Here is a 9,598-nt window from a genome sequence, read left to right on the forward strand (position 1 = left end):
TCCCTGTACTGTGACATCACTGTGTGTATTATCCCTGTACTGTGACATCACTGTGTGTATTACCCCTGTGCTGTGACATCACTGTGTGTATTACCCCTGTGCTGTGACATCACTGTGTGCATTATATCTGTACTGTGACGTCACTGTGTGCATTATTCTTACGCTATACCATCACTTAATATATTATTTATATGCTTCACAAGGACCAAATGATAATAAAATGTATAATTTCCATGTCCTGAAGTCACTGCTGTGGCCGGTGTCATGTCATGGTAGAGCGGGGCCCAATCTTAAGTCGATGGCTGCAAACCCCTACACCAAGTGGACCGACTACCGTTCTGCACGGTTTTGCAATGCTTGAGGTTTATGCAGCTGTTTACGCTTCTCTTATGTCCAAAAATCCAGATTTACAAAAATATTGGAATCTCCTCGCTTTCCAAAAAAAACCCGCAATTCTAGACATTGTGTAATTGTAGTTTTTATTGCGTCGTCTTGCGAAATCTATAGTGGACTAATTATCTGTTTTCTCGTTAATCTTTTTGGTTTTTATGAAATTACACACGAGATAAAAAAAAAACACTATGGAAAGAAACCGCACGTAGAAAGTTAATTGTTTTTTTCGGCGTGGTTTACGAGGTGTTAAATGCAATGTGTCCGATGGAAGGGGGGCGGCATTAATTGGGATGTGTGTGGCGGTGCCATGCTACAGCATCGGGGTAAGACTGCTAGAACATAGGAGGACGTTACCTGCTATTCCTGTCATTTGTGCCTGCAGTCCGGATGACTAATTTCCATGAACGGAGGGAAATCCTGACGGTGCTGGTTCTGCAGTGCTTCCCCGGAGCCGTCTGTGTTGCAGACTGTCTTCTCCGGACCATTTCATGAATCTTTAAGCTGTGGGAATGCACCAGAGTAAGGTTACAGGGAGGAAAGAAAAAAAGGAAAAAGACAGCGAGATCTCTCCCCGCAGGCTGCACAGGACGAGGAGGGACACACTATATGGAGGAGTCGTAAATCTGCCACAAGGGCAGATGACACAGGGTCGCTTTCATTAAATAAGCAGCAATTAACCTAATTGGACCATTCTGGGCTCACGCATCTATTTAGATGTGGGAGAAAAAAAGCATGTAGCTCCATCTTTGTGACCTTTCTTTTATCAATTCTCCATCTGTAGAGAGAAGGTTCCCCTACCATCTGGCCAGGATCCCAATGCATATGATTAAATGGCTCGCTGTACTGGGAGGTCAGGCCTGTGTCCCCGATTAAACCGAATCTGTGTCCTCAAGGGACAGGTGAATACGATGGTGGAGCAGGGATCCAACAGATCCCTGCTCCACCACTGTCAGGTCACATGTCATCCTGAGTTCATATGTCAGGGCACACAGGAAAGTGGGATGGGCTGTGGGGATCATGTGTGATAGGCATCATACTATGTATGGGGGACTGTGAGGGCATCATATTGTGTATGCAGGTGGGCATGCGGCATCATACTACCTGCGTGTGGGGGATTGTGAGGGCATCATATTGTGTATACTGTGTAGTGGTGGCTGTGGAGACATTATACTCTGTGTATGGGACTGTGAGGCATCATATTGTGTATTTAGGTGGGCATGCGGCATCATACTACCTGTAGGGGATTGTGATGGCATCATACTGCGTATGGGGGATTGTGAGGGCATCATACTGTGTATACTGTGTAGTGGAGGCATTATACTCTGTGTATGGGACTGTGAGGCATCATATTGTGTGTGTAGGGGGACATGCGGCATCATAATGCATGTGGGGGATTGTGAGTGCATTATTGTAACGACAAGCCACCCACTAAGCAGGACACTGAGGTAACCCAAAATAGTGGACAGACCGAGGTCAAACCGAGATGTCAGGCGAGGTACAAAACAGCAGGCAGGAGGGACATCAACAAACAAAGCCAAGGTCATATGAGACATAAAACAAGGTGCACAGTACCAGGAAGGATGTGGCTCAAAGCAACACAAGACTATATCTGGCAAGGAACCAGGGACACTGAAGGATATAAAAAGGGTGTGGTGCCTTCCCATAGGCTGAAGTAGGAACTGATACTAGCTGGAAGGCACACACCCCTACAGTCAGTCAGCAGTACTGCAAGTTCCAGCCAGACCAAGCTTGGTGAATGAGTGGCCACTCCGCCCACCAGAGCCACTGGAACTGACTTCTCCCCCATCACCAACACCACCTGTAGTGTGAGCAGAGCAGCGCCTGGTGACCGGGACAGACGTTACTGGTGCAGGCCTTGGTGGAGACGTGACAGTAGAGCGGCCCCTGGTGACTGGGGCAGACGTCACCGGATCAGGCCCTGGTGGAGACATGACAGTAGAGCGGCCCCTGGTGACTGGGGCAGACATCACCGGAGCAGGCCCTGGTGGAGACATGACAGTAGAGCGTCCCCTGGTGACTGGGGCAGACATCACCGGAGCAGGCCCTGGTGGAGACATGACAGTAGAGCGTCCCCTGGTGACTGGGGCAGACATCACCGGAGCAGGCCCTGGTGGAGACATGACAGTAGAGCGGCCTCTGGTGACTGGGGCAGACATCACCGGAGCAGGCCCTGGTGGAGACATGACAGTAGAGCGGCCCCTGGTGACTGGGGCAGACATCACCGGAGCAGGCCCTGGCGGAGACATGACAGTAGAGCGGCCCCTGGTGACTGGGGCAGACATCACCGGAGCAGGCCCTGGTGGAGACATGACAGTAGAGCGGCCTCTGGTGACTGGGGCAGACATCACCGGAGCAGGCCCTGGTGGAGACATGACAGTAGAGCGGCCCCTGGTGACTGGGGCAGACATCACCGGAGCAGGCCCTGGTGGAGACATGACAGTAGAGCGGCCTCTGGTGACTGGGGCAGACATCACCGCCAAAGGAATCCGCACCGTCGCATTTACAATCACGAAATTTTGCACAGATACCCCATGTGACTCAGGGAACATCATAAACTATGTTTTGAGCAACACAGACATCCAGGTCTCCTGGGGAGGGGGGGAGGGTCTGCTTTTTTGGGAGGTAAACTTACCACCCAACTTGTTTCTCCAAGAATAAGACCTCCTCCAAAAATAAGCCCTAGTGTTTTTTTTGGGGGCAAAAAAATATAAGACACTGTCTTATTTTTGGAAAAATACGGTACCACTGTATGTGTGTGGCTGTGGCATCATACTGTGTGTGTAAGGGTTGTCAGAACATCATAGAGAGTGTGTGTGTGTGTGTGTGTGTGTGTGTGTGAGGGGTTGTCAGAGCATCATACTGTGTGTGAGGGGTTGTGGTTACATCATACTATGTGTGGGGGGACTGTGAGGGCGTCATATTGTGTGTGGTAATCATGTGTGATTGGCATCATAATATGTGTGGGGACTGTGTGCTCATTATATTGTGTGTAGATGGGCAGGAGCATCATACTGTGTGTGGGGTGATTGTGAGGGCATCATACTGTGTGAGGGGACTGTGGAGTCATCTTGTGTGTGAGGGGACCATAGGAATATAACACTGTATGTCTGTGGCTGTGGCATCATAATGTGTGTGTGTGGGGATTGCCAGGTCAGCATTCTGTGTGTGTCGTCGTGGTTACATCATATATGTGTGGGGGTCTGTGAGGGCATCATGTTGTGTGTGGGGGGCATGTGGCATCATACTGCGTGCTGGTGGCTGTGGAGTCATCTTATGTGTGGGAGGTGATGGAGGTATCACACTGTGCGTGTGAGGCATTATAGTGTTTGTGGGGTGGGGGGTTGTCAGGGCATCATACTGTTTGTGTGTGTGGGGTCATGGTTACATCATACTGTGCGGGAGTGCCTGTAAAGGCATCATAATCTGTGAGGGTGGCTTTGCGGGAATCATGCTGTATGAGGGTGGCTGTGGGAGCATCATACTGCATGTGGGGGACTGTGAGGGCATCATTGCTGTGTGTGGGGAGGAGCGTAATACAAATAAAAAGGGGAGCGTAATACTTGCCTTGCCCCAGGCGCTGGCATCTTCCCCTTCAACGTTTCCTGTGCTGAGGCCCCGGGATGCTACATCATTACAGTCAGCATTGGAATTCAGGAGGCAGGAATGGGGTGTGGTCTTATAAAAGACGGCATGCCGATGTTGATAAAAATTTGGCGCCATGTTTTACAGGACGCATCCCTAAACTATCAAAATAGATAAAAGCTGTTAGTACAGGGAGACCAACAACAAGTAGGCTGGCTGCTGTTGACAGATCTTAGGCTAAAATAGCCTACAAAGTGTTACGTCTCACCTGCTGAGGTGGATCCTCGAAGCCCTTCATCCGGATGAGCAGTGTGAATGCAGCACGGACACGTGGTGCTGGTGCAGCAGGGCAGGAAGAACAGCATCTGGAATAGCTGACTTGGTATCTACAATGTAGCAGAGTTGACACACTGATGTGGAACGATGCAGCAGAGCTGAATATGCAAAGATGGTAAAGTGTAGCAGAGTGGGCACTGTGATGTAGCAGAGCGAGTTGAGAAAATGATCTAGAACTAATGTAGCAGAGTTGAGTTTGCTATAGTGGTACAATGTAGCAGAGCTGCGACAACTACTGAGGAACCAGCTCTTGGCCTCTTAAAGGGCCGGTTTGCACAAAATAGAAGCCTAAGGCTGAATACCTCAGACTTTTGAACCATGACACAACCAATATAAATATGCCAGCCATGGCCCTCAGAATGCCAGTGTTGGGGGGGACCCCATCCATTTATCAGCTTCAAGATTGATACACTATGACATCATGGTGGTGGTGTGAGCACAAGAGCTGAGCCTGCGCCATCAATAGCAGGCCAAGATTGGAGCCTACTCAGGTCACAGCCCTTGCCGCATTATCTGAGCTGCTGGTGCTAATAAAGATCTATGGAGGAGGAGGAGCTAGAGGCGGAGACAGACATTCTGCTGCAAGTTCTCCTGAAACAACAGTTAAGGGGGCTTTACACGGTAGCGATATCGCTAGCAATTTGTAGCGATATCGAGCGTGTAAGTATCCGCCCCCGTCGCGCATGCGATTGTTTGTGATCGCTGCCGTAGCGAACATTATCGCTACGGCAGCATCACACATACTTACCTGGTCGGCGTCGTCGCTGTGACTGCCAAACAATCCCTCCTTCAAGGGGGAGGTGCGTTCGGCATCACAGCGACGTCACCGCAACGTCACTAAGCGGCCGGCCAATCAAAGCGGAGGGGCGGAGATGAGCAGGACGTAACATCCCGCCCACCTCCTTCCTTCCGCATTGTGGCCGGCGGCAGGTAAGGAGACGGTCCTCGCTCCTGCGGTGTCACACATAGCGATGTGTGCTGCCGCATGAGCGATGAACCACCTGGATAAACAACCCTTACCAATTTTTGAGTTTGGGACGACCTCTCCATGGTGAACGATTTTCACCATTTTTGAGGTCGCTTAAGGTCGCTGGTTAGTGTCACACGCTGCGATATCGTTAATGACGCCGGATGTGCGTCACTAACAACGTGACCCCGACGACAAAACATTAACGATATCGTAGCGTGTAAAGCCCCCTTTATAGTTTGAACAGTTCTGACTGAGAGCTCAGAGCTCCAATAGGTTACCATGGCAGCCAGCGGCTGTATGTACAGTTAGGTCCAGAAATATTTGGACAGTGACACAATTTTGGCGAGTTGGGCTCTGCATGCCACCACATTGGATTTGAAATGAAACCTCTACAACAGAATTCAAGTGCAGATTGTAACGTTTAATTTGAAGGTTTGAACAAAAATATCTGACAGAAATTGTAGGAATTGTCACATTTCTTTACAAACACTCCACATTTTAGGAGGTCAAAAGTAATTGGACAAATAAACCAAACCCAAACAAAATATTTTTATTTTCAATATTTTGTTGCGAATCCTTTGGAGGCAATCACTGCCTTAAGGGCGGCTTTGTACGTTGCGACATTGCACGTGAGATGTCGATGGGGTCAAATCGAAAGTGACGCACATCCGGCGTCGCAGTCAATATCGCAACGTGTAAATCCTTTTTGATACGATGAACGAGCGCAAAAGCGTCGTTATCGTATCATTGCTGTAGCCTCCGACATTTCCATAATGCCGGTGCAGCGACAGGTACGATGTTGTTCCTCGTTCCTGCGGCAGCAAACATCGCTGTCTGTAAAGCCGCAGGAGCGAGGAACATCACCTTACCTGTCTCACGGCTGCAATGAGAAGGACGGAGGTGGGCGGGATGTTTACATCCTGCTCATCTCCACCCCTCCACTTCAATTGGCCGCCTGCCGTGTGACATCGCTGTGACGCCGCACGACCCGCCCCCTTAGGAAGGAGGCGGGTCGCCGGCCAGAGGGACGTCGCACGGCAGGTATGTGCATGTGAAACTGCCGTAGCGATAATAATCGCTACGGCAGCTTTCACTAGATATTGCACGTGCGACGGGGGCGGGACTATCGCTGCAGCATCAGTAACACATTGTTACCGATTTCGCAGCGTGCAAAGCCCGCCTAAGTCTGGAACCCATGGACATCACCAAACGCTGGGTTTCCTCCTTCTTAATGCTCTGCCAGGCCTTTACAGCCGCAGCCTTCAGGTCTTGCTTGTTTGTGGGTCTTTCCGTCTTAAGTCTGGATTTGAGCAAGTGAAATGCATGCTCAATTGGGTTAAGATCTGGTGATTGACTTGGCCATTGCAGAATGTTCCACTTTTTTGCACTCATGAACTCCTGGGTAGCTTTGGCTGTATGCTTGGGGTCATTGTCCATCTGTACTATGAAGCGCCGTCCGATCAACTTTGCGGCATTTGGCTGAATCTGGGCTGAAAGTATATCCCTGTACACTTCAGAATTCATCCGACTACTCTTGTCTGCTGTTATGTCTTCAATAAACACAAGTGACCCAGTGCCATTGAAAGCCATGCATGCCCATGCCATCACGTTGCCTCCACCATGTTTTACAGAGGATGTGGTGTGCCTTGGATCATGTGCCGTTCCCTTTCTTCTCCAAACTTTTTTCTTCCCATCATTCTGGTACAGGTTGATCTTTGTCTCATCTGTCCATAGAATACTTTTCCAGAACTGAGCTGGCTTCATGAGGTGCTTTTCAGCAAATTTAACTCTGGCCTGTCTATTTTTGGAATTGATGAATGGTTTGCATCTAGATGTGAACCCTTTGTATTTACTTTCATGGAGTCTTCTCTTTACTGTTGACTTAGTGACAGATACACCTACTTCACTGAGAGTGTTCTGGACTTCAGCTGATGTTGTGAACGGGTTCTTTTTCACCAAAGAAAGTATGCGGGGATCATCCACCACTGTTGTCATCCGTGGACGCCCAGGCCTTTTTGAGTTCCCAAGCTCACCAGTCAATTCCTTTTTTCTCAGAATGTACCCGACTGTTGATTTTGCTACTCCAAGCATGTCTGCTATCTCTCTGATGGATTTTTTCTTTTTTTTCAGCCTCAGGATGTTCTGCTTCACCTCAATTGAGAGTTCCTTAGACCGCATGTTGTCTGGTCACAGCAACAGCTTCCAAATGCAAAACCACACACCTGTAATCAACCCCAGACCTTTTAACTACTTCATTGATTACAGGTTAACGAGGGAGACGCCTTCAGAGTTAATTGCAGCCCTTAGAGTCCCTTGTCTAATTACTTTTGGTCCCTTGAAAAAGAGGAGGCTATGCATTACAGAGCTATGATTCCTAAACCCTTTCTCCGATTTGGATATGAAAACTCTCATATTGCAGCTGGGAGTGTGCACTTTCAGCCCATATTATATATATATAATTGTATTTCTGAACATGTTTTTGTAAACAGCTAAAATAACAAAACTTGTGTCACTGTCCAAATATTTCTGGACCTAACTGTATATGTATGTGTGTATATACTGTATATATATATATATATATATATATATATTAGTAAGATAAATAAATTATATAAATATATCAAAATAATAATAGTAAAATAAATAAATACATTATATATATATACTGTATGTATATATACTGTATATAAAAATAATACTGAGATAAATAAGTTATAAATATATATAAATAATAATAGTGAAATAAATATATTATATATACCTAATATATAAAGCTGAGTGTGTGTGTGTGTGTGTGTGTGTGTATGGATGTGTGTATGTCCGCTAAAGAATCCGCACCATCGCATTTACAATCACGAAATTTTGCAGACACCCCATGTGACTCAGGGAACGTCATACACTATGTTTTGACAGGAAAATTTAACCCCGCGCTTTACAGTTACTCTCCAAAAAAACTGCCTCAATTAAAATTAATGGAGCTGCGAGCTAAAGGTTATTAATAGGAGCTGTAATTGGTTGCTATAGGAACGAAAGACCTTGTTAGTATAAGAAGCTTATGTGTGAGGTAATAAGATGTCAGTAGATAGAGAGAGACAGGCAAACACACACAGACAGGGAAAGAGACAGACAGAGACAGACAGACAGGGAAAGAGACAGATGGGGAAAGAGACAGGGAAACCGACAGAGAAAGAAAGAGAGTCAAAGAGAGGCAGACAGGGAAAGAGACAGACAGAGAGACAGACATGGAAAGAGACAAAAACAGGGAAAGAGACAGAGACAAGGAAAGAGACAGAGACAGATGGGAAAAGACACAGACCTGGAAAGAGACAGATGGGGAAAGAGACAGCCGGGGAAAGAGACAGGGAAACCGATAGAGAAAGAAAGACAGTCAAAGAGAAAGAGGCAGACAAGGAAAGACACAGACAGAGAGACAGACAGGGAAAGAGACAAAAACAGGGAAAGAGACAGAGACAAGGAAAGAGACAGATGGGGAAAGACACAGACGGGGAAAGACACTCACCTGGAAATTGACAGACCTGGAAAGAGACAGACGGGGAAAGAGACAGACGGGGAAAGAGACAGACGGGGAAAGAGACAGACGGGGAAAGAGACAGACGGGGAAAGAGACAGACGGGGAAAGAGACAGACGGGGAAAGAGACAGACGGGGAAAGAGACAGACGGGGAAAGAGACTGACACTGAAACAGACAGATAGAGACAGACACAGAGATAGAGACAGACAGAGAGACTGATACGGACAGACAGACACACAGAGACAGACATCAGAGACTGGGAGAGAGACAGAGAGACTCTTAGTATCCCGAGCAACACCCGGGTACTACAGCTAGTAAATAAAATTAAATAAATAATAATAATAATAATAATAATAATAATAAAAAAAACCCTGAAAAGTCCTATGTTACAAAGAAAAAAGTAGAAAAAAAAACCCTTACATTATGTAGTAAACAACATACATACCATCAATCAATCATATGGGGTGGGGGAGACTAAAAATATTTAAAAAAATGAATAAAAATACATTTTATAAATATACTAGCTGTACTACCCGGCTTCGCCCGAGTTAATAACTGCTGTTAACAAAATAGAATGTATTAACAAAAATGTATTCTGCACACAAAAACCACAAAACAAATAGATAGGAATGTAATTATTAAAAGGCAAAAACTAAGCTAATAGAAGCATTTCACAACATATATTTCAACACCACAGATATTCCACACAGATTTAACTAAATTTGCCAAGTAATGTGCTCCGTCTGTCTCTTTCCAGGTCTGTC

General features: G+C 46.7%; 1 protein-coding gene across 1 annotated transcript in view; it reads right to left on the reverse strand.

Annotated features, from left to right (window-relative positions):
• The window catches only part of CTXND2 (cortexin domain containing 2), a 41,375-nt gene extending 40,486 nt beyond the window's left edge, over window positions 1-889 (reverse strand). Inside the window, exon 1 of the mRNA XM_075331002.1 lies at window positions 748-889. The gene's annotated coding sequence lies outside the window, so the exon portion shown is untranslated. The remainder of the gene's footprint in view (window positions 1-747) is intronic.
• Between the last annotated feature and the right edge of the window lie 8,709 nt (window positions 890-9,598).

Source organism: Anomaloglossus baeobatrachus, chromosome 12 (assembly GCF_048569485.1).
Source record: "Anomaloglossus baeobatrachus isolate aAnoBae1 chromosome 12, aAnoBae1.hap1, whole genome shotgun sequence".
In the NCBI taxonomy this organism is placed as follows: domain Eukaryota; kingdom Metazoa; phylum Chordata; class Amphibia; order Anura; family Aromobatidae; genus Anomaloglossus; species Anomaloglossus baeobatrachus.